We start from the raw sequence: 27,392 nt of genomic DNA on the forward strand, positions 1-27,392 counted from the left end.
TTTCTTTTCTTTTTTTGTTGCGGTAGGGAGAAGTTGGGCTATTTACTGTCAAGGATGCCTGTATTGTGAGTTGCTTTCATCCTTGCCTTCTGGTGTACATTCTGGATGCTTCCGACTGACTGGGTTCACATTCTAAGGCATCCAGAGTTCCCTGTCTCTTTCTCTGGGCTTCCCAATTGTTCTCAGCTTGAAAGTCAAGAGAAGGGGGAGAAGAAAGCAACAAAACATGACACCAAAAAATTTAATATTTTAAAAGACTTTGAGTGAATTATCCACATGAATTCAAATTTGAACATGCTTTCACTATTAGAAAAACTACTCCTTCTCCTGTCACCACAGCATCCCACATTCTTTTTTCCTGGCATCACTCCTAATTTAGATTCTACCAATATTTTAGTTTTGTTAAGATCTGTCCGGCAGCTTCATTTTTGGTCACTTCCATCCTTTGTCACCCTTTAGAAGTTCTGTACTTGTCTTTAGTGTAATGTTGACTTTAGCGAGAAACTCTCCTCCAGACTGGATGAGTTGATTCCAATTAACTCTCTGTAAAGATGATCTCCCAGTTATGTCAAAGGTTAAAGGAGTAATACACAACTCCCGATGGGGATTACAAGTGGCCTGGTTATAATAATTAATAATTAATTACTTAAACTACTGTAGATCAGAAGTTACCTCTTTGCTGCTCCAGAGTAATAGAACAATGTTTGTTCACATGTCCAGCAGCGAGTGAAAGCACGGGAGCAGCAATGAGCGGAAGCATGGGAGAAGATGACAGCGGAGTCTCACATATACACATAGCAATTTACAAGCACCAGAAAAAATTACCTGAAAACTAATCAAATACATCAATAAAGTTCATCTGGAGTAAAAGAAGACATCTGATAAGGGGAAGTAACCAACAGCGCAATGTCAATCGCCCAGTGGGTGGTAAAAGTTTAAAGCTGGCGGTCTCCTAGCAATGCGGCTGAATGCAGAAAGGAGTGAAGCTACTACAGAAATTAATAAAGATGAACTCAGCACTGAATGTAAGTTTAATCTGTTCTCTGTCTGTTGAGGGCATTTTTATATGTTGTGTGTGCTGCAGTATTTACAGTTCAGATTTTTGGCCAACAATACAGACAGCTTCACTTGCGAAAAATTAGAGTTGGTTGGGAAAATACACGATTTGGAAGATCACATTATGAACTTGATAGTAATTAGTCAAACCGAAAATTGGATCGACTTGGTTTGTTTAGACAATTTGGATATTTCTAATTTGGCTTCAGTCTTTCTAGGTCCCCCTGTAGTCAGGGAGTGGCCAAAATTAGCAGCATCAATTCAGCCGCAGGGTGAGTGTGTAACAGTGAGATGGGGGTCTAAGAAGCCAAAATTTAGTCACTTGGTACCCAGGACACCATTTCGGACCCAGAACAGATTCTCAGCACTCTGCAGTGCGCCTGTGGAGTCTGAGGACAATAAAACAGTCAAAATTGGTGTTTCCATACTGTGGAATGTTAAAATTCCAAACTATGTTAAACCAGCAAGGGGTAAAGGTTTCTGACATTGAGGCTAAATTGGATCCACTGGCCAACAATGAAGTATGTACCTTATTGCTGCATGTTGGCACTAAAGATGTTTATTTACTGCAGTTTAAGGTATTAAAGGGGAACTTCAACTGTCTATGCACCAAAGCAAAAAGAAAATGTTGGAATTTAATTGTGCCAGGCCCTTCACCAAGATTATATAAAAAGGATGTGATTTATAGCAGATGGCGCTCCCTTCACTGCTGGCTAGAAACCTAGTGTGCAAATAAAAGCATAGCCTTTGTGAACAATTGGGATGATTTTTGGGAAAGGCCTAGATTTTTTAAGAGAGATGGTCTTCATCCTAAATGGAGAGGATCTTTTGTATTATCCTTAAAATTTGGCAGCAAAAGTGCCAGGCTGACTGATTAGAGCACCATCTAGGCCACAGTCTTGTGATATTAAATCACAGGCTCTTACTTATCCCACCTGTTGCTATCCTGTTGCTGTAACCCATAATCCCTGTTGTGGGGTATCTTATAAATTTAGTGTTGATGCAAACCTTAAATTATTTGATTACTAAAAAATAAGGTGTATAAATAGACCAAAAGACAAAACCAGATCCTCCACCAGGTCTGCCTATAATAGTAACTTATTTCAAATTAAAACAAATAATATATCACCAGTGCAGAAATGCTATGCTGTTTTTAATGATTTTTATTAAACATTCTCTCTCTTGGAAGTAAAACTGCTTTAGTAAATGATATATTAAGTACAAAATCTAATTTGTATGTTCTCACTGAAACATGGCTTAGTAAATCTAACACAGTTCTCCTAGTTGAGGCATCACCACATCGATACACATTCCTTCATAAATATATAGATACTGGTCGAGGAGAAGGCCTTGGAAAAATTCATTATGACAACATGCAAATCGCTTCTAAAAATCTAGGCAAATTCACATCCTTTCAGGCACTGTTTTAATTATTAAAACAGATTCTAGCAGAATTGTAGTGCTAGTCTACAGGCCACCAGGGCCATATTCATTGTATGTGACTGAACTTAGGATATAAATTATGATCATGTTGTGTTGATTGAAGATTTTAATGTATACATTAATGTGGAAACTGACACTTTTAGCAAATGTTCTACTTATTTGTTAAACTCAATGAAGTTTCTGATCGGGGCTCTTGAGAGACTGAGCGAGGAGTCTGAGTGTCTGGGCTTGCAAGTGTCCTGGACAAAAATCATGATCCAGGCCTTTAATGACCTCTTGGGCACAGCCATCAGCAGTGTGTTTGTCTGCGGAGAGAATGTCAGCCTTATCGAGAGGTTTACTAACATTCATGTCACTGTTGACTCTTCTTATGAAGTCAGTAGACGGATTGGGAGAGCATGGGGGTCATGCGGTCACTAGAAAGGTGTGTGTGGCACTTCTGATTTTTTATAAAGAGATGAAGGTCCAAGTCTTTAGAGTCCTGCTGATTCCTGTTTTGCTACATAGTTGCAAGACATGGACGCTATCCAGTGACCAGAGACGAAAACTGGTCTCCTTTGGTACTGTGTAGAAGAATCCTTGGGTACCGCTGGTTTGACTTTGTGTCAAATGAGCAGTTGCTCATGGAGTTCTAAATGAGGCACTTAACCTGCACTGTGAAAGAGCATCAGTTCTTGCACTAAGGCCTTGTGGTGTGATTCCCAGAGGGTGATCTGGCTCTTAGGATTCTCAGGCCAAGGGGATGCCCAAGTAATGACCTGGATGGTCATTTCCGGAGGGTGGGACAGAACCATGTATCTGCTTGAGAAGTTGCAAATTAGGATCCCATGCTGTTTCGTCATGTGGTGGGTGCGACCAAGTGCTGTACAGATGCATGCTCCCCAACCTGACCTGTTCAACTCATAATTATGTCCACACATGTGATTCAATTATAACTCACAGAGTTGAAATTTAAAATTTAAATATTACTCCATTAAATGGCGTTATTTCTGATGACTACTTAATTATATTTGATTTGTTTCTGCCCTTACCAATACATTCACAAATTAAAACAAAGACAGTGCAACATCTAGATTGTAATTCTTCTTCAAAATGTATAAACATTTTGAGTAAGTCAAGCATAAATGTGGGAAACAGTTTATATCAGCTAACATCAACTTATAATGTGACCTTGGCTCCCTTTAAAACAAAAGTGATCAAAGACCCTGGTTTAATGAGAGCACTCAAACCCTTAAATTAGTGTGTCAAAAATTGAAGCATAGATAGAGAACAAGAAAGCTACAGGTCTACCGAATTGCATGAACAGAGAGTGTTAAAAAATATAAAAAGCTATATTTAAAGCCCACTCAGACTTCTATTCCAAAATAGTACATAACAATAATAATAATCCTTGTGTACTGTTTAGAACAGAGGTTAACTTAACAAATGGAAATTCAGAGCTACAGGGCAAAATACCAATTGACATTAACAGACATTAACAGGCTGTATGAACTTCTTAAATGAGAAAACCAAAAATATAAGCAAACCTAATGCTAGCTTGCCTTGCATGCAATACTTTAGAAATTTAAATCTTGTAACAGAACAAGTGGCCTTAACTTTAACATCTAAAATGAAACCGAGTGCTTGTTCCCTAGATCAAGTGGCAACAAAACTAGTAAACAGCACAGTGGACGTTCTTGTAGCACCTATTCTTAGCATTATCAATAGTTCATTACTGCATGAGACAGTACCTGATGTACTAAAATTGTCAGTTATCAAACTACTGTATTACATAAAAACTAAGACCTAGACCCACACATACTTAATAATTAAAGATCCATTATAAATTTACCATTTCTCAGCTTCCACCTTACCTTACACATTAAAATTTATTAGAGAAATTCTAGTCTGGCTTTCACACCAGCCATAATATATAAATGGCACTAATATGCATTGTAAATGACATTCCAATATTCTCTGATGAAGGAAATTCCACTGTAATTATGTTGTTAGATTTTAAGTGCAACGTTAGACACCACTGTCCATTCTATTTTTCTACACAGTCTGTAAACAGAATACAAACACATAATTCCAGTTCTTAAATCCTTACCCTGGCTCCTGGTTAAGTTTAGGGCAGATTTCAAAACCCTCATTTTAACGTATAAAGCCTTAAATGGCAACGTTCATGCTTACTTATCTGAACTAATCATTACTTACAAACCAGCATGCACATTAAGATCTCAAGATGCTGGTCTGCTTCAAGAATTAATAAAATAACAGTAGGAGGTCAAGCTTTCAGTTACAAGTCCCCGAAGCTGTGAAATGGTCTGCCTGCTGTTATATGAGGTACCCCTTCAATCTCAGCTTTTAAATCCAGGCTGAAGACTCAGTTTAACATACCCTGATTAGAGCTGCTGATTAGCTGTGCATACTGCATCTCTGTGCTTAGTAATTAGTACAAAAATATATGGTATATGATATTTATAAACTGTTACTAACCACTCCCCCCTTCTGTTTATTTTCTTGGTGTAAACATGTGGTACTTGGTGCCACTGCCGTACTACCATTTTGTCATCTCTGACCAAGGAGCACTGGAATCATCAGGTAGAAGGGTCCTTTCATCAGACTGGCTGGCCAGGCACTGACTCAGTTGTGGAAGGGCGAGTAGAGGGGAGGCAGCTTCTTGGCCAAGGTCTCCAGGACTCTGAACACATCTATAATCTCATATGTGATTGTTCTGTATTCAGTGAGTAATATAATCTATTCTTGTATTTTGCCTTGTATTTTGTACTATTGTATTGTATTTCTGAGGTGACAGTGATAGATTGGCTATCTAGCCCTTCGAAGAGGATTGCTTGTGTTCTTATTTTGTGTGTTGTATTTACCCAATGTTTTGACACCCATTGCATGCCCAACCTACCTGGAAAGGTCTCTCTCTTACTCTCTGAATTGGCTTTCCCGAAATGTCTATCATTTTTTTCTTGTCCTCTTACAGAGTCAAGGCTTTGGTTAGCTGTCAAAAAACAGGGCCTGTTAAAGCTTATTGCAGCAATCCATGTGTGATTTTGGGCTAAACAAGAAATAAATTGTTGTTGTTGTTCTGTGAGTTCCAATGCATGTGAGCATAATATTTTGTGTCAGTGTTAAACCCAGCATCTTGCAGTACCTATACAAAGTATCAGATTTCATATTTTATTGTTATGCAATATTGAATCGACAGTGTATTTCATTTTTTTTGAACTGATCAACAGGAAAAGACTCTTTCATGTTAACAGATCACTGCAAAATGTTCTAAATTGATTACAAATATAAAGCATAAAATAATCGACCACATGAGTATTCACACCTTTAATATAGCACCCCTAAATCATCATTGGTGCAGCCAACTGTTTTTATAAGTCACATGCTTATTTAAATGGAGATCACCTGTCTGTATTCAATGGATTGTAGAAGAACTGCACCATGTCCAAAAGGTCCAGCGTGGAGAGATGAATCAGTATGGTGACCTAACCTACACAATGAAAAAAGGGGTGAAAGCATACAGTAAGTCAGGAGATTTAGACCAAAAAATATCAAAGTCACTGAATATCTTTTGAAGTCCAGTTAAATCAATCATTAGGAAATAAAAAGTATGGCAAAGCTGTAAATCTCCATAGAGTAGGCAGTCCACAAAAACAGAGTGGTCATTTCAGAAGAAGATTAGTGAGAGAGGCCACCAAGATACCTATGAGAACTGTGAATGGGTTTCATTGGAGAAACTGTCCATGCAAAAAATGCTTTATAGGAAAGTGGCAAATTGAAAGCTACTGTTTAAAAAACACACATAGCATATATCGGCTAGAGTTTGCTAGAAGACACATAGAAGACTGCAGTCAGCAGGAAAAATGTTCTATACTCTGATGAGACCAAAATTGATTTTATTGGCTATGGGACAAAACAACATTTTTGGCATTAGCTAAACGATGCACATTATCATAAATGTATTATCCCCACTGTGCAGCATGGTGACGGCAGCAGAATCATGCTGTGAGGATAACCCTCTGAAGTAGTCCTCAGAAGGCTTGTGAAGGTAGAGGGCAAAATAAATGCAGCAAGACACTTGGAAATCCTGGAAGAAAACCTAATGGAGTCTGTAAGAAACCTGCACCTTGGTAGATTTGTTTTAATGCAAGACAACAACCATGAGCAAAGAGCAAAAGCTACAGAAATATCTTAAATACAACAATGTTAATGTCCTGCAGTAGTTGAGTCAGAGTCCAGGTCTTATTCCAACTAAGAATTTGTGGCTGGATTTAAATTCACTCATGATCATACAAATTGACAGGGCTTCAGCAACTTTGCAAAAAAGAATGAGGAAAATTGCAGTGCCCAGATCTTCAAAACTGATAAGAGATCTGTGTACACATATTGCACACCTCCCAGCTCGTCTCAAAAATTAGTTCATGAGTTTCCTGCCAAGCCAGGACATTTACAAATGTTTGCATATCCACAGAAATATGTATGGTTGTACATATTTAAACAATTTTTATATAGCAATTAGTATCAGATTTATAGTAAGAGAAATAAAATCATCTGTTTAGTCACTTCAAGAACAGTTATATTACTCACATATACTTTTAGCTTTTAGTAGTTCAGCATATAAACATGGATCTTATTTAAGAATTCCATTAGTGGAATTTCTTTCTGATCACCTTGAAACATGCAAAAAACATGAGAGCAACAGTTCTTCACTATGAAAATATTCAGACATTCTTCTATTCATTTTCTAAAATCATTAAATCAGTTCAGGCTCCAGGGTCACAGGGTCTTGTCGCATCAGTACAATGCAAGGATGCAAGGCAGGAACCATCTCTAGATGGGCCAGCAGTCTTCTGCAAGGCACACTGATGCACACATTCTCACTTACTTATATGGTGCCAACTCGGGACTCTAGGTCAATGAGGCACATTCAAATGTATTATATTTTTAAAATAAGGTTTATCCTTTATTTGCAACAAGATAAATGATCTTGAAATAATGAGCTAATTCGGATGTGTGCACATAACATACCCCATGGACCTTCCCATCTTGAGTCTGTTGCTGACAATAGCCTGTATTAGAAACAAGCGCACATAAGAATTGAATGAGTTTATTAGATAAAATCTTTAGAGTTTACTACTATTTATAAGAAATTTTGGATAAGAATATTGTAAACCTTTTTTTCTAATAGGAATTATTTTAAATTTACTGCACTTAAACAAATTATTATGTTACTGCAATACATTTTCTAAATCATTCTAGACTAAAATATTTTGAAAACAACTTGATGATGAACAATAGCAACTGAACATGGGAGGAAAAAGTGAACAAACAAAGCATGAGACAATGATGAGAGAATGAGATCAGATACTATTGGCTTAAAGGAAGAAAAAAAATAGGCCGGTGAAGTAATGAAATTAATTTGTGGAAAGTTCACAAAAACATTGGAAGCAAATGTTCAATAGAATATGGGGTGTAGGCTTCACTGAAATGGCAGACTACAGATTTATGTATGAAGGGCTTTACATCTATGAGTGAGATCATACACAGGAAGGTAAACGTTAAAGGAGTAATTATTGTTTGTATGCTGGGTAGTACTTTTTATGCTTTGGAAGAGCTGTCATTCATAGATTAAAAATATTCATGTGTAAAAAATGTTTTGTGTTTTTTCTCACATATTAAGTAAGCTGGTAAGTCTAAACTAGCAGCATAGGAGTAGCCAGTGTTGGTTTATGCATAATGGTGGTCTTCAGTGGACTAGTCTTCTGCACAGGATTGGTTCCCTCCTTGTGCCAGTTACTGCCAAGTTACATTTTGACTCCCTGTAGTCCCATAATAAGCACAATTCAAAATATGGATACGCCATTGCTGAGGACTATGTCCTATATTTCATATAAAGAAGGCACATTTACATGTAAGGTTTTGTAAAATTAAAAAATGGTTGATTCGAAAGCTGATAAATTAATTCTAGTTATTTAAAACCAAAAAAGCTTGACAATGTATAAAGGACAAAATGAATGACTGTAATTTAGGAATTGTCTTTGTTCATAATATGCATGTAGTCATTTTGTATCATATAAAAAAAATATAGACGGAAGAACTGTCAGTTATAGCATATGATAAACAGAAATTTCCTGATAGACATTTTCCAAAAAATAAGATTATAGGGTATAAGAGAACCAGGTTTTCTTAAGAAAGGTTTGATGTCCCAGTGCTTGCAGCCATGTCCTCAGCCTTCTGTTAGGACACTTTGGAGTCATATATTGAGTTGGACTAGGGCAAGTGAGGAGACAGCCAAGACTTTTAGTTCAAAAGTATAACAGAAGTTTTATTAAGGAGCAAAGAATTAAAGTGTTCAAGTTGAAACAATACTTCAGTAAATCCTTCTTTAAAAGCCAAATTGTGCCTTTAAAATAGTGTCAGGGGGCAGTCCACTAAATAAATCTAATAAATAAGTAAATGAAACACTTTCAGTCTTTTGCAAAGTATTCCATTGTTCCCCCATGATGACAACAACGGGTCTATGAACTCTGCCGTTACCCACTGACTGGAACTGCCCCTGCCTTCTGAATGGATGCCAACCCGGTATGGAACCACCTAACGTTATATTGTTTCCATGGCCTCTCTTTACAATAATCTGCTTCAATGCTCTGCAGACGTGGACATCACCTCTTCTTAGAACCTCCCTAACCATCCTCAGTCAGTCCTGCTCCCTTTACAAAGCTCACCTGACTTGATGCTGACTGTCCTGTCTTTTCCTCCCACAATACTCATTAAGTTCACTTGTTTTCTTGTTGTCTTTAATTGTGCCTTTCCTAAGCACTAGCCCACCTACATTTTCTATGGGGCAACACCAGCTAATGTTAGTTATTATATACTCGCGTTTAAGTTGTCCTGCGGATTAGTCAGGGCTTGATTTTACCGTATTATTCCCAGTATTTTATAATGTCATGCGTTTAAGTCGAATACCGAAAACTGACGCTATTGGTCCAGGAAATTATGATATGCTAACGCCCACATGAGAGAATAACCACAGAGCACACTGCCTTTTTTTCTATGTATTGTGTCTGCGTGACCACACGGTAATACCCAAACTATTCCGAAGCGACATTTACACTGTTTTGTGTTTTTTGTATCTCACACCCTCATACATCTTTATCGTAAAAGCATCTCTTATCTACAATGAAACATTCGATCAGAAAAAAATATGATACTGGTTTTAAATGAAAAGTCATTGCAGTGGTGAAAGAAATTGGTAACTGCACTGCTGCAGCAAAATTCGATGTGTCTGACAAACTGGTGCGAGATTGGAGCAAGAAGATGTAAAAAAAAATTGTAATTAAGTGTCGTGTTTTTGAATGGGTGTTTAAGTTGGGGTCTGATTTTATGATTAATTTTTCGGGTTTCAAGACCCGACTTTTTTGCGAGTATATACGGTAATTACACTACACTAATATTACCATAATTATCTAAACCCAAAGCAATTGAACACATTTATGTATGCGCCACTTGTTGGTGGTTAAGTCATTGGGCCATGCTTGAAAACCATTAATACCAATGATAAATGAATTCAACTAAACAACCCCTGTATTCATCTTACAACAAAAGGGAACACAATGCACTGCAGTTAAGAGTTCCAGTCCATGTAGGGCAAGTCAGAGAAGCAAACAAAGCTGAAGGATTTTTAAGGTGGTGAAGCTAGTCGGAAAAGCAAATATACAAAACAAAGGCTTTGTAAGACTGATTGATTGTGCAAAAGCTGTTTCTAATGCCCACATCTTGTGTGTGCTGCGGCTCTGTGATAATGGGGGAATCAAGTTCAAGACATTGAGACACCAGGAATAGAACTTTTTGTTTGGCTCTTGAATTTTGTGTACAGTGTTGGAAAAGTTGTAAATATAGTTTTGAAATATTGAATTAAGTATATGGAACAGACACAATGAGCAGAACAATGACATTCAAAGCAGCTGAACAGTTTTGAAGGTGAAATGGAGGATGTATCAATCTGATGAAGTGCAAGAAGCTATGCCTGTTACCTTAAAGACAATATATTAAGGGTTATATTACTCATTAATGAGAAATTTTTGGAGTTCTGCAAAAAGTGTATAGTATGTACATTAAAATATATTGTCACCAACCCTAAGAAATCATCAAATGCAAACTCACAGGTACTGTATAGTCTCAAATCAACCTTTTTAGATTGTCTTACTGGTTTAACTCTATCTTTGTACTGTATTGCAGTAACATCTGGCCTAATCTCATAGTATATTTTTCTAAGCTGTTCTTACTGCAGATTCCAAGGTATGCTTTACTTGGAGATTTTACTTAAATAGGCAGACTGATAGATATTCACCCATTTAGACCTTTTCTCTGGGTCTAGAGTGACACCTCAGCATGCCTTCTATGTCCAAGGAAGAAGATCACTACAGCACATCCTCAATCCTTTATCCTTCCAGGGGGAAGGTTGCTACCAGTGACACCATGACAGGTGCTGATGGCAGTGGCAGGGGGCATTGCTAAGGCCACTTAACTGCCAATAAACAAACTTAAATTATCACCACCATTGGGCCTACTCAACACTTGATCACACAGGCTGGTTGAAGTTGACCTGAGAAGGCAGCTGAAATTTTCTTACACAGCAACAACTTCACTGAGGTGGAATACGGTTCTTTTTTATAGTATCCTTGAAGGAGGTTGTCCTCATCAAGCTGATAATTTCCTGGGAAGACTGCATTGAGGAGGCAAATGAGTAGAAGCAGGCCAAGTACCAGGAGCTGGTGAAGAAGTGCCAATGGGAAGGCTGTAAGGCTTACTGTGAGCCCATCAAAGTACGATGTATGGGTTTTGCTGACCACTTACTCTCCAGAGTGTATGCATTACAGGACATTGCTGGGGCTGAAAGAGGAAAAGCCACCATGACCACCACGCAGGCTGCTGACAATGCCTCCTGATGGCTATGAGTCAGGAGGGGTTACCTGTGAGACAGTGCTGCCAGGACACGAGCTTTGGTCTGATCGACCCAACTGGGTCATCTGTGTGAGGGTGCATGATGCTGAAAGACGTGATGATGTGTCCCATAGGATCTATCTCAGAATCATAGCATGTTATGGTTTTACATTATGGAATTGTATTGTGGATTTTCATTACTGATAAAACATTAAATAACTCTGTAGGAAAAAAAAAATCAATGATTCAGAGACATTCATTTAATTACAATTTCAGCACACCTACTCTTGTATAAACACTGTATTCAATTTACAGTTCACCATGTCCAGGAACTTGACCTTTATATCATTTTGCTGCTCCTTGGATACAACATATTGTAATAATGAGATGTTGTATGGTTTTAATACATTTTCAACAGTAATATACAAATGTCTTTGGAAACAAATGAGTCAGAGGTAGGGCAGGGCTGTGTGTCAGTCTAATTAACAACTCTAATCTTTGAGTTTTGGAACACAGGCATCCACATGTGCTGCACCACTCCTAAACTAATGAATGTTTCAGTTGAAAAAAAGTCAATGGATCTTGTGAGACCCTCAAAGGCACATTCCAAAAAAATTTTTGTGGCTAATATCCACAAAGAATGTGTTATGCTATTATAATCTGTTTTGTTTTAAAAGTATTCACAACTTTACCAGAAAACCATGTAACTTTTTGTCATTACAATGCAATGGATATGACTACTGCCTCACAGATACAGTATCCAGGGTTCAAGTTACATGCCTAGTGGTTGCACATTCTCCTCGTGTGCAACTGTATGTGTGTGTGTGTGTTGTCTGTGTGTGTTTATTCACAAAGACATACATGTTTCAGCTTCCTGTGTTGATATGAATGTGAGCTGATGCTGCAAAGGACTGAAGCCCCATCCATGGTGGGTTACTGTCTTGTATCAGATGCTGTTGGAGAAGGCTTCAGACTCCCAGCCACCGTGAACTAAATTACTAGGTACAGTAGGCTACAGTTTATTATATTATTCCATAACATTTTGACTGTGAGTTGGAGATTATTCTGGGCAGCATCTGGTGCAAGGTTTAAACCTACTGCAACTGCTGAAGGAACATGGATGCACACAATGCCACTCATACATACAAGGTTAAAATAGACTCTCTGATTATATTTCCATGAATGGATTTAGAGTGTTGGGATTGAACAAGTTAAGGTCTCTGAAACCTAAAGTGCATAATTATGAAAAAATGTGAATGCATACAAATAGAACATCCATGGAAAAAGTGTATAGGCACAACAAAAATGTAAATTTCACTCATTATTGGATACTTTGAAAATATCTTGCATAAACATTCATAAAAAACACATTTCACTTCAATAAATTATTTTTCCTGTTGGATTAGTATTGGATCATTCTACATGAGGCAATACAATATTGAAATTTCTTAACACTAACTAAAAATTTGAGGCAATGAATTCTTAATGTATATAGAGGGATTCAGAAAAAGGGTTTAACACATTCAAAAATGTACTATTCAGTAACTGTGTATCCTATGGAAATGTAGTTTGCACCAAACTGTAGCATTAATTTAATTTTTTTTTCTAGATTTTGGTGCTTGAGTAAATAAAGGGATGTATCATGACCAGTATGTCAACCATCAATTGCAATATATATAATCATTACACTAACTGTGCAAATCATTAAAACTAGTCAGATACAATCCCGTATGCAGGCTGATTATTACACTGTCACAGTTAACCTGCTCTAACTGGAATTAAAGGCCCAAACTCAGGTGACACCACCTATAACATTCCAGGGCTCCCAGCTTCAATTGACTTGCCATCTGCATCATCCCATGCAGGATTATCAAATGCACACTAATACACCAAACTTGACAGAAGCTTGACATTAGTTCAGCCTAGAGGTGGGTAGTAACGAGTTACATTTACTCCGTTACATTTACTTGAGTAACTTTTTAAACAAATTATACTTCTAAGAGTAGTTTCACTGCACTATACTTTTTATTTTTACTTGAGTATATCTGTGAAGAAGAAATGCTACTCTTACTCCACTACATTGGGCAACACTTGAATTGTTAAATTTTTTCCATTAGATACGCTATATTTTTGCCAGAGAGAAGCAGCCAGTGGATCTACTGCATGACTGTTTCACCAATCAGACGTTGCAATAATAAACACAAGACTCTGTTTCACCAATCACACATAGCAACAATAATCACAAGACTCCATTTCACCAATCAGACATAGCAACAATAACCACATGGCACCATTTCACAAATCAGACGTAGCCATGCAGTCACATGACCACACACAAATTGTGTGTGAACATAGTGGCACAAACTCCTCACATACAACGGACAGGTAAAGAAAGAATACAAGTGGAACCTCGGTTTGCGAGCATAATGCGTTCCGTAAACGTGAAAAGATGCTGTCACTAAAGTATTGAGACTCAGCTTCGTGTTTTGGGGTGCAAGACGGGGACTCACATGTCACAGCACACACATGTGGTCACAATCCTGTAGTAAACAGTATACGCTCGTACGGATGTTGACTATATGAGTGAGGCACGCCGACTGACGATTGCCCACAATCCTGCAGCAAGAGAGAGAAGAACCATCAGCTCAGTTGTAATCACGTGACGCTCAGCAGACAAAGCATATACAGACTACTCGTATTGCAAGACCTCACTCGTTTATCAAGTCAAAATATATTAATAAGTTTAGCACGTCTAGCAAAACACTCGCAAATCAAGTTACTCGCAATCCAAGGTTCCACTTGTACATGAAAAATGAGAGCCAATGCCTGCTGAAGCTTAACCATCACTTCACTGAATGAAGAAGAAGCATGTTTTAACCAAACATGTACAGACACAGACAGTCAAGGTAAAGTGAGACATCTGCCTTGTTGTAATGTTATTTTCTATCAGCCGTGCTATTTGGAAGGCAAGTTAATATGCAGTATTATACTGTTAGTGTACAGTATATCTTGTCACTGTAAGTAGTTTGCACTTTCAAACATACATGGTATCTGCTGTTGGTATTGGTTTCAAAAGCTTTGTTGTGAATAACTGAGATTTGGAACTTTGTGTTATTTTTGCATCTTAATTTTGTAAAGATGTTATTTATTTTTACTCATTTTTTATTTTATTATTTGAAAATAGCAGAATTCACACATTTTTTATATTTTTTGTCTGTTTTATTACAACATTACTAAAAAATAAATCATTTATTGTGATCAAACAGTTACTCAGTACTTGAGTAGTCTTTTCACCAAATACTTTTTTACTCTTACTTGAGTAATTTTTTGGATGACTACTTTTTACTTCTACTTGAGCAATATTATTTTGAAGTAACACTACTCTTAATTGAGTACAATTTTTGGCTACTCTACCCACCTTTGGTTCATCCGTCCACTTTGGGCATCAATCCATCCATTATCCAACCCTCTATATCCCAACTACAGGGTCACGGGGGTCTGCTGGAGCCAATCCCAGCCAACACAGGGCGCAAGGCAGGAAACAAACCCCGGGCAGGGCGCCAGCCCACCGCAGCCATTTTGGGCATTTTAATGCTAATAGCTTAACAACAATAGAAATCAGTTGAAAAACACATGGTTCTCAATGGGAAAAAGTGTTTTGAGCAGATTTTTCAGCTAGCTATGTCTACAGGAATAAGAATGAATTTTATTCATTTCAGAGAGCATGCAAAGTACATATCAGAAAAATGATATCTGCTCTGTATATCTGAGGATGGTGTTCCTACTTTTAAAAAATACTTGACAATAACCAGATTGTGTCCAATTTGATTTTATGTTAAACAATGAAACATGGATAACTTTTTAAAAAATAAAGTAATCTGGCATAACCTTTTAGTAATACAAACTGTAACATCTACAGATTAGACCAATTCAGATATCATCTCTGGAGCCCTCTACAACTTCTTTCCTGTTTTAGTGTTATTCATCCAAGTTATTTTAAAAGATAATCCTTCTTGATATCTCTTCAAACACCATTGCTGCTATATTAATGAAACTTCAATTCACTCCTACTCATAATACATGTCCCCATTCTTAAACCCATTCATTCCCACTTACAGAATGGTCTGGCCATTCTTTTGCCTCCAGCCAAACATGAATGGCTTATCTCTCTGTTTAGAATGTCAGAAATTATTACCATTAGCCAGGTAGGTCAGGTGAATCTGCTTGTGTACCTAATAGGGCACCACATATGACAGGTTGGTGGGACAGATGGATCTAAGAAGACATTGGGCCCCTTCTCAAACCCTTGCAAAACTTAGAAACATCAAATAATGGTGCATTATTTAATAAAATGACAATGATTATTTGTATTCACAGAAAATTAAACACAGTCTAATAACTTCACCTGAAATTACTAGATGTGGCTCATACTACATACTTTATCAATAATAATTTACATTGTGCTTAACATGCTTTACATGAAAAATTGACAAAAGCCCATTTATACATTGCACTCAATAAAAAAATATTGTAAAATGTGATGTAGCGGGTCCATGGCTATGAAAGAATGGTGGCTTTCTAAATAATCCGTTTCGTCGTGTCAGTCTCTGTGGGTGCGATCGTGGAGGCACAGGGAGTTGATGAGGTAATTAGGTGAGTTGAACCTGCACGTGAGGATGCGATCGTTCTCAATTGCTTAAGCAGCTTCTTGAGGTACACAATTGAGGCGCTGCGCCCATGGAGCCATGTATTTACAGGCTGGCACAGAAGGATGAAAAAAGAAACTGAAAGAAAGGAAAGGCTTGGAGAACAAGAGCAGCATTGGGGGAAATGAAAGTGGATGAGCCAGCCAGCTGAATGAGAGAGGTCAGCGCGGTCAGGGGTCCTGTGATAGAGCGAGTGATCGGCGCTCGAGGGACAGGATTGGGCCTACTAATTTTGTAGAAGAATGGGTTAGATTGTGGAAGAGTCCATCCTACGGATCCAAGAGACAATTGCGTGTGCAAGAAGGAAGACGGGAGAACAACCGACCCTGAGCGGTCTGGCAGACACTGACAGAGGCTGACAAGATGGGGATTGGTAGTGTGAGGACCGCGGTAGCTGAAGTCTCTCCAGCTGAGCAAGCCTTGCGTGAGCTGGAGAGACTGGGAAGTAGGTGTGCTGGGCTTGTTTTAGCCTTTTGGATTGTTTACCTTTTTTAATGGATTATTTATTTAATGATTTGATGCATTGCACTAATCATTTGAACACTGTTTGGCTTTGCCTGGTTTTGGTTTTGTTTTATATAAAAGCATTGTTTGCACTTTGCACCTTCCCCTTGCTTAGTTTGGTTTCCTCATTGTCCAGCTCCTCCGGATACATTACTGACTGTGTCAGGTTTAAGAGGCACCCAAAAGAAAGAGGGGAGCATGGAGCAAGACCGGCATTGTTACATAAACCCAACAATTCCACAATCCACAAAAACAGAAAATGGGAAACAATGCAATCATTATTTGGCTGCTTTCCTTCCCCATCACAAAAATGACTGTCACTAGTTCGCTCAAACTGAGACTATTGTCACAAATGTGAAATGAATGATGCTCCACCGGATTTTGTGATCATGCAATGTCCAATGTTGCAACTGCTGATGTTCACCAGCTATACCCTAAACCAGGGGTGCCCAATGCGTCGATCGCGATCGACCGGTAGATCACAGTGCAGGTAGATCGCGTTGCATTCAAAAAAAAATTTTTTTTAAACGTTAGTCTATCATATATCCTCCCTATGGCATTTGCCACTTGATTGACATACAGGGCGGCCAGTCTGAGATCTCCTCTCTTCTAATACACTGGTCATCGTGCACTCACGATCAAACGCGCAAGCTACTGCAAAACTCCAGCTGTGATCTAGTTAGCTTTCCAACTTATATTGACTAAAAAAGGGATTTAAAAAATATATATTTTGGGAAGGGTATGGTCTGGATTTTTCTCACAATGTCACAATCGAAGTGCATTTGTCTGATCTGTCAATCTATCATTGCTATTCCAAAGAAGGAAAATGTAGAAAGGCACTTTCGAACTGTTCATAAAAACTATGAAACTGACGTCCTTCCAAAAAGCATTCTGAGAAAGAGAAAGGAGAGGAAACTAAAATCGCAGTTAATCAGACAGCCGTCATTTTTCACTAGGCTGAATTTAAAAGCTCCTTGGCTGCATTATTCAGCTCTGGTTATTTATGCGAGTCAGCTTTTTCCCACATGACAATTATTAAATCTAAATACTGTAGTGACTATAAATGTATTGAATTGTTATTGTGCCACAAAGGTTATTCAGTTATGCAAGGTACAACAACATACATTTTATGTATAAAGTATACTCAGTATATATAGTGGTCTTTGGTCGGCTTGTCATCCTGGCCAATATCCCCAGGCCGCCAGATGGAGCCCTACCTGCAGTATGGAGGTGCCTGAAGACCAGCAGGGAGTCATGGACTATGTAGTTTTTATACACGACCCTGCTGGATACCACAGGGGCCGCAAGAGGGAGCTGCAGGGAAGACCGAAGAATCATTCGTGCCCTATAACCTGGAAGTGCGTCATAGGAAGAGCGACATGCTTCCGGGGTGAGAAGAAGGACTTGTACCTTACCCGGAAGTGATAAAGAATCACGTGGACTGGGGATTGGGAACACTTCCGGGTCAGGGAGGATAAAAGGACTGAGGGAGCTCCCAGACGGCGAGCTGAGCTAGGTGGAAGGGTGGCAACGCGTCTGGGAGTGGAGGATTGTTTATTATTGATTTGTTTATGAGTATAGTGGAGGAGAGAGTGCTTTGTGCACTGTGGCATTTAAATAAAGTCATCATTTGGACTTTTATCTGGTGTCTGGAGTCTTGGACAGGGATTCAAGTGAGTGATACAGTCCTAATCTGTCACTATATATATATAATTTTTAATATAGGTAGATCATTCATCAAAAACCCCTGCCCTAAACAGTCAACCTGAGAAATTTTTTGGAGCTACTAAGGATTAAGCTATAGTCATTATCATTATCTCTGGTTAGCATCCTAATTCAGCTAATCAATATAGACCAAAACTTATCACCAGGTCTAAATGCAATAGAAAATAGAACTAGAGAAGACAGTTCAAAATCTTACCACTGCATCTGGGTTCATCTTCCAAGAGTCAGTTGGTTTAATTTTCATGAGAACCTTCAACCTTTCGGTCCCTGGACCTGAGCCAAATATATCTGTTCAGAGATTCATGAATGAATAGGGCCTACTGCCCTTCAACACTTCTTTTCTCCTTTTAAATAACAGAGGGAGGTTTTGTGAAAATGATCAGAAGATAAAATGTGGTTAAAATGTTGCAAAAAGTCATTAAAGGGAGATTGTAAGCAGAAGCAACCAAAGCCGAAAGAAGACCCAAAAATCAAGGTCAAAAGGTTCAGAAAAAAGGATTTTACCAGAAGAATGAAAAAGATTTTTTAGAAAGCAAAAATGCTTTAGGTTTATCTTCTATTTCAGATGTGGAAGCATATAAAGGGGTACCTTTTAACCTGTTATGTGTTAGCACAGGGGTCACAATTTACATAATCAAACCCCCAGTAATCACAATGCTGCTTCCAGCTTCTGCAAGAGACAAAATAGTGACAGAAATGGTTCAAAAATAGAAATACAAACTAAATGATAAAACATATTTTTGTTAAGAGAAACTGATTCCTGGGACCAAAAAACCTCAGAAGGGAATTTAATTTGATACTCATTTCAATAAAAAAGTACATATGAGGTAACAGACATTCCAGTTAGAGTAAGTTTGCACCAGGGATCTTCTTTAAGTCCTCACCTCTTTGATCTGGTTATGGATGTGATGGAATAAAAAGGCTTGAATGGCAAGGAGGTGCAGGACCAAGCTATATAGAGAAGGTTGATTAAGCACATCGAACCTACATAGAAGTGGGACAAGATGAAGAGGAAGAACTCTTAAATATTATACTATTACTACTACTACCCCATCACACAATAATGCAATTTGAAGCCATATCTGCAATACAGTAGTACTTAAAACTTCTCCAGAAAGAAACTACTAGGCATATTTAATGTCTGTAGGCCATTAGCTATGAGAAATGACTGAAGTATTATCTCCATTAACCTATCTAGACAAAAGGCAATTGACAGGTTTTCCAATGCACATGTAATGCTTAGAGTATTGAATGCAGATACTGTATAGTCAACATTCAAAGATAGAATTGTATGCCCTAAACTCAAATGAATGTTTACAGCCTGTAAAGGAGGAGAATAAAAGCTGTGCAGAAGTCATTTCTGAAATGTACAAAAAAAAATTCTTCTGTGATAACACCGATAAACATGCAACAAACTAGAAAGTGGAATGAACTCTATAAAAGACAAATTCAGAAAACCAAAATAATTTTACAGTGGGAATGCTTATATGTGAAATGTATTGTCAGGGCACATAACTGAAGTGAAAATGCCTGGGATTTTAGGCATACATTTGAATGCACTTATGGCTCATACTGAACCAGCAGATATTTCAGTATAAACTGTAACTCGAATTATAAAGGGCAAATTTTTGTCCTTTTCATACAGTTTGCACATGTTGCTAATACAAGTTCCTCAAAAATAGTTATATAAAACATTAAGAAAATAGGAAAAAAAAATATTATTAAGCACTACTGTGCACTTTTTAAATTGCTTCAAAAGAGAATGTGACAGTTTATTTTAAATTATCGAATTATTGGTGGTATGTGGTGTCTCTTAACTATGACGGCCTTAGTGGACATTTCTTTTACTGTTTTATTCTGGAGAATCATAATAAATAAGAACTAAAATAACATTTGATGGCTAATGCACTCAACTTAGTATGCCTCACATTCCATGAATCCCTCACAAAAATACAAAAGATAGGTTTGTTTTCATGACTGTCAAAGTATTTAACAAAGGCCTTTCTGCAGCTGAAGAGAAAAGAGAAACTGTCAGCTTGATGACTAGACAGTGCATGCAAGTTTAAATGCGCTTCATCCTGGAGTGCAGGAACGTTAATCTTATGGAGCATAAGGATTCAAATTTTCCTTTGATTTTCTTTACCTTTATTTATTTCTCTCTTCTTTGGCAGGCTTGGATTTGTTGTAGGGACAGGTGATGGCCTCCAACCATGCAAACAGCCATGTAAAAGTATTGCATTGCTATTCAGAGAGACTACTCTCATCCTTTCTTGAAACTGATAACTCTGTCTAAGCCATTATAAGCCTGGCAGGATGATTTATGTCTGTGCTACTTCTACATCTTACTCACTTACTGAGGGTCCTAATTGCAGGGTCTACGTTCTGGTTTTGACAACCTCATAACTAAAGCAATTAGCTATTTTCTGTTAAACTGACAAGTGTAGTAATAATCGTCAAATACATTGCTGTCAGGAGTCACTTTCATTCATTAAGAAAATAAAGTCTCTTTTTCAGGTAAATAACTTCATATACACATATCTGAATACTTTACTTAATGTGTAACAGAATAAAAAATATATTTCTTATGCTAACAGAGAATCAGGACTAGAAACCAGAATGCACACTTTAACGAGACAAAGAAAATGTTTAATACATATATGGCTATTACTCCAATCTGTAATGGCTCTCAAATATATTGGATTTAGAGTAGTTTCTGTACTGTGAAGATGCATTCTAGTGATTAGTCCTTCAGTTATTATTATACAGTAATTACAAGACCAGATTACATTACGCTTAGTTCTTTATTTTTCTTTTGTATGAATTGCTTAGATTGACACATTGATAACAACACCGGGATTAAATGAGCAACCTTGTGGCTTTACGTTAAATGCACTAGATAGATATAGCCATCAGATCACACACTTACCTGTTTTTTTTTCTTTAATTATGAACTAACAATACACATGAAAAAAATGACATGCATAAAGCCACATTAATGTCTCAACCCAAAGTGTCAAAATGTCACTCTTATCAAATGCAGTTAGACTTTGCTTGTGCCTCTCATTCTGATTCTTGATTAACCTTTTATGAAATATTCACATAATGTGAATATTTAAGAAGACTCTGCTCTTTCATTTTATCTTGCACCTCAATAGAGACTCTTTCTTCGGAGTTTCATTTCTGTTTTCAGTATTGTTATAATTTGACCTTCTGTATTTTTACTTCTGTAGGCTTTTTAGGTTCCTAAACTCGTGGTTGAATTTCCATTATGACGTTTCCTGCTTCTTGAAATGTGATCACTTATTGATCCTACTGAACTGTCTCTGTCCGTGACCATGATTCACTATTCAGAGGTCGAAAAATAAAACTTTGCTGTCAGCTGCTTTTACTGCTGTGAATTTTATTGAACCATGAGGAGTGAGAAGTGAAAACATCATCACAGAAACAGCACAGCCATTAAAGTATTGCTAATAAAAATGTACTGCACTCTGAAAGCTATGCAAAGGCCAGTTCATGTGACAAGGGGTTTTAAAAAACAGTGAAGACAATTCAGTATTTTCCAGATTATCGAGAAAGTGCTCAACCCAGATGCCACCATTGAGCAGTTCACCCTGTATATACTGAAGTGGTGTTCCAAATGGGAATAAAAGAAAAAAACTGGCAGACTGGGAAGAAACAAGAAATCTCACCAAGCAGATGAGCAAACCAGCCCTGGGACTAAACTAAGGTGCCTGCTAATGCTGGCTTCCAAAAATTACACTTTCAAAAGGCAAACAATGTATCACAGATTACCTGGGGTTAAGCACATTTTCCATATGCCACAACATGCATAAGCCTAACAAACACTGTGATGATTTCATAATGATGTGACCATTCTGAAACCTTGGAAAAATATATCTGCGACACACACAAATGGGAAAACAATGAAACATTCAGAGACTATGAGAAAATGTGCCCAACAAGTCATTTAATCCAACAGATGTCCACAGACTGCAGGAAGCCCAAAATCCATTATGGGTACCTGCTCCTTTAAATAAAAAGGGGACATGGGTATACTGTATTTCTCCATATCTTACTAAGGTAACTTTGGAACATCTATGACCTCTTAAAATTATTGGGTTACTATAGATTTTGCCCTGAGCAAGGGGGATAGATAGATAGGTAGATAGATAGATAGATAGATAGATATCATACTCTAGCATGAGCACGATGAGTATGTTGTACTTATTGCACATGCTTACAGGGTACATATGACAGTCTTGCTGCAGGTCTGATCCTAACATTCATTGCAGTAAAGCTACTACTAATACATAAGACAGATGGCAAGCTCTTAATGTAAGTAACAAAATATAAAAAAATAATCAAAACACCCAGCAAACACCAGCAGCTGTGAAACTTCATATCTGGAGCTGTCAACTGGATTTCAGTCTACTTTGCTATATTATGACAAATCGCCATCTCTCTTTATATTGTCTTCTCTCTCACCATCTTGGTTTGAGTTAGGCTTCTTTTGGTATGCGATCTCAATCTCTGGGCTTTGGTTTTTGTGATGTATTTCAGGTATCTCCTTTGAAAAGACAACAGGACAGCGACTGATTCATCATAGGTTTCCAGTCTACTTCTCATGGGTTTTCTCTGTGCTCATTATGCTAGATGGAATTCTGTTTGTGACTATGCAGGCTTGCAGTTTTTCAAGAATTCCCTGCAACTGGCTATGAAGCTGTTCATGTGCATGACTGGAATGTCTGCTCATACTTTGGGTAACTAATATCTGGCTGATGCAAATTGTCAGTGCCGTTACATAGCCCTTCAAAGTTACTGTCTCCAGAGACCACTTCCAACTTCTTGGAATGGTGCACACCTGTTCAAAACAGTGTGGTGGTCTCTTTCAACAGGAATCTTCATTGGATGTTAGGTGTCAATTACAAGTAGGCAGGCACACGTCCTTGTCTGGAACTGCAGATGTACCAGTCTCTTATCTGCTTTCCTTCTCTGAACTGACTGCAAACACCATTCAAGATCCAGATCACAGTTTTGAGTTCCCTCCTTTGCTGCGCTATGAAGCATCTGCAATCAGTTTTACCACCGACCTTCACACAGCTTACCTGGTGTTAGTGGCAATGTGATCTGCCACACTTTTTCCCAGCTCCATCAGCTGGAAGTGTTGCCATGTCCATGAACTCAGGCCGATAGACATTAGCAGATGGAGAAGTGCTGGTGGAGCTGCAGAAGTCGTAGCATATCAGCTATCTCATGCAGCAAGCAGCACTCTATATCCTGGATCTCAGTCTTGAGACTCTCCAGCATCCTCTTAGAAAAGCTAAGTAGGCCCACTGTGGCCTTCCCAGAACTCAGCATTTTCTAAATCACATGGCATGTTTTATCTTTGTCTGACTTCTTAGTGCCAGAAAGGACCCTTTGCTCTTTACATGGCTCTGTTAGCTGGCTATCTATCTTCAGAAAGACATTTTGCCAATGCCGTGTTAGATGGAATTCTGTTTTTGACATTTTAGGCTTGCTGTTTTTATAGGCTTTCCTACCACTGCCTCTGAAAAGTGGCTCATTTGCAAGATGGGATGCCATCTCATACTATAATGTGACTATGTGACTTATCCCTGGCTGATGCAACATGTCAGCGCTTTCACTATATATATATATATATATATATATATATATATATATATATATATATATATATATATATATATATATATATATATATATATACATACAGTGCATCCGGAAAGTATTCACAGCGCATCACTTTTTCCACATTTTGTTATGTTACAGCCTTATTCCAAAATTGATTGAATTCATTTTTTTCCTCAGAATTCTACACACAACACCCTATAATGACAACGTGAAAAAAGTTTACTTGAGATTTTTGCAAATTTATTAAAAATAAAAAAATTGAGAAAGCACATGTACAAAAGTATATATTTGTAACTGGAGATCCACAAAGGGAGAAAATAAATCACATATCATTAAGTAGTTTTTATCCTGAGCTTTCAGCTCCTGCCAGGAGCCGTCATCAGAGGATAATGATTAGACAAACAATTGAAAGAAGTAATGACACCACCCTGATCACAAGTGTTTACCATAAGGAATGCTAATCAGACAAGATATTACACTTTGCCAGCAATCACCCAGCATCTCTTAAACTGAGCTGTATTAAAGCTTTATTCAGAAGAGTTCACACCCATTATAATAGGAAGGAGACAAAAACGAATTAAAGACACTATCTTTTCCATCTTTTCACTTCAAATGGATACCCCAAGACATTCATTAAACAATGCCTACACAGGAGACACGAGAGAACCCAGCAAACAATCGACTCCAGTCTGACCCCACATCTCATCTGGCACACACTTCCTTATCATCACGGAGTGTCAGAAGGTGCAGCACGTATCCTGTCCAAATCAGGCATCAGAACAGCACACAAGCCTTCGAAAAATCTGTGCACTGTCCTTTTTAATGCCAAAAACAAGAAAACGGCAGCAGAAACATGAAACCAAGCTTATAGCATTCAATGCAGTTCTTGCCCAGCAGTATACATAGGACAAACGTCAAAAAGAATCGCAACACGTATACACGAGCATTGCAATGGCGTCAGAAGGAAAGACTCACGATCACTGATTTATATGTATACATTTAACTGGGACAATGTACAAGTAAGATTTAAGGCCTGTACTAAAAGTGCCAGAGAGCTGGCTGAATCTTGGCTATGAAACGAAAACGCCATTAACAGACATTTGGACATGAACCCAGCATATGCAAACGTAAGAACATCCTCATAATAAATAAAACTTTATGACCAATACCCCTCCCAACACCACCTCATTGCCTGTTACCAATTATATATATATATATATATATATATATATATATATATATATATATATATATATATATATATATATATATATATATATATATATATAATTGAGATGGAAAGTTTTGCGCCTCACTTATTAAGAGAAACATCAGAGAAGCACCAGTAAAATAAAACGTTTAATTTTTTAACATAATATGAACGAGAACACTAATATGCTTACTGACATTTTCACAAAGCTTTTCTATGCCACATAGATTAAACATTTTGTGCAACCATTCTTCTGTAGTTGATCAGACAGACCTCTTCATCATGTGTATAAGAGGTTGGGTGGTGCATCTCTTTGAATGCTGAGGACATTGTCTTGAAGCAGAAAGAGGTTGGTCGACAGTTTTCCTTGCTGCTTTTCCCTGACTGGTTGCAGAAAATTCCCCTTCAAATCATCTTCTTCAGTAATCAATAAGGAATATACCATCAACATCATAAAAATTTTTCATATGATCTTTCTGGCACTGGCTTAGACCTTGAATTTGTTTGGTGTATGCTTTCATTTCATCAACTGGTGGCTGGACTTTTTGTCATAGTGATATTTTCACTTTTTATCTCTAGTTTTGGAACACTTCTTGAATTTCTTACCAGTGTAACATTATTTGTTCTCCATGGCCTCCCCAAACTCCTCCCATTCCCGAGTTTTTGCCTCAGCAGCCACCAAAGCTGCATTCCACTTGGCCTGTCGGTACCTATTAGCTGCCTCCAGAGTCCCACAGGACAAAAGGGTCCGGTAGGACTCCTTCTACAGCTTGACGGCATCCCTCACCAGCAGTGTCCACAAACGGGTTCGGGGATTGCCGCCACGACAGGCACCAACCACCTTATGGCCACAGCTCCGGTCAGCCGCCTCAACAATAGAGGCACGGAACATGGTCCATTCGGACTCTATGTCTCCCACTTCCCTCGGGACGTGGTCAAAGTTCTGCCGGAGGTGGGAGTTGAAGCTACTTCTGACAGGGAACTCTGCCAGACGTTCCCAGCAGACCCGCACAACATATTTGGGCATACCCGGTTTCCTCCCCCACCATCAAAGCCAACTCACCACCAGGTGGTGATCAGTAAGCAGCTCCGCCCCTCTCTTCACCCAAGTGTCCAAGACATGTGGCCACAAGTCCGACGACATGACCACAAAGTCGATCATCGAACTGGGGCCTAGAATGTCCTGGTGCCAAGTGCACATATGAACACCCCTATGCTTGAACATGGTGTTCGTTATGGACAATCTGTGACGAGCACAGAAGTCCAATAACAAAACACCGCTGGTTCAGATCGGAGGGGCCATTCCTCCCAATCACGCCCTTCCAGGTCTCACTGTCATTGCCCACATGAGCATTGAAGTCTCCCAGCAGTACAAGGGAGTCCCCAGAAGGTACCTCTAGCACCCTATTTCTTTTTCTGTTTTTTTTTTTTGCATCCATGTTAACTTTTTGTATGAAATATGTTACACAGACTATAAAACACATCTCATCTAAGATCCTGGAGAATTATGTAATTAAGTACTGCCACAAATTATTACTTCAAATGTGGTAAAGGGGGTAAGACCAGATCCTAGGAGATTTCCAGCAAAACCTCTAGGTGGCAGCACAGGGTCCCCACATTGAATACACAGAACTCTGTGACCAGTCTCTAGTTTTAATGACTGTTATTCAGTTCATATATCTATGTATAATATGCCACACTTAGTAGTACTTTTGTGCTAATGTAATACATTAATCGGCCTTTTTTGAACATGTTTTATAAAGTCACAGTAGTTAGGATGCTAGAATTTCTATAAATTACTCTTTCATCATGAAAAATGTATTTTGGCATATAAAACACCTTAATTCTGTTTATGCTGTTCCTGAAAGTGCTTTTTGGTGCTATTATTTTTTTCAATAATAATACTCATTAAAATGATAATCATTTTTAATACAGTAATTTATAATTGTAGTTTAGCACAAAACCATCCCTTTAAAATGTATTTATGCTTCACAGTTTAAAAAATCTGAAATGAATGTGCATTTTATTGTGGCAAAATCATTTTCAACCTAATGAGAAAGAACTGTTTCTATGAATTTAAAAATATCCAAAGGCACTGAGAAGAACATGTTTTCACCAGTTCCAATATAATTTATTTGGGAACTGAAACAATA

This window comes from Polypterus senegalus, chromosome 2 (assembly GCF_016835505.1).
Source record: "Polypterus senegalus isolate Bchr_013 chromosome 2, ASM1683550v1, whole genome shotgun sequence".
Lineage (NCBI taxonomy): Eukaryota > Metazoa > Chordata > Cladistia > Polypteriformes > Polypteridae > Polypterus > Polypterus senegalus.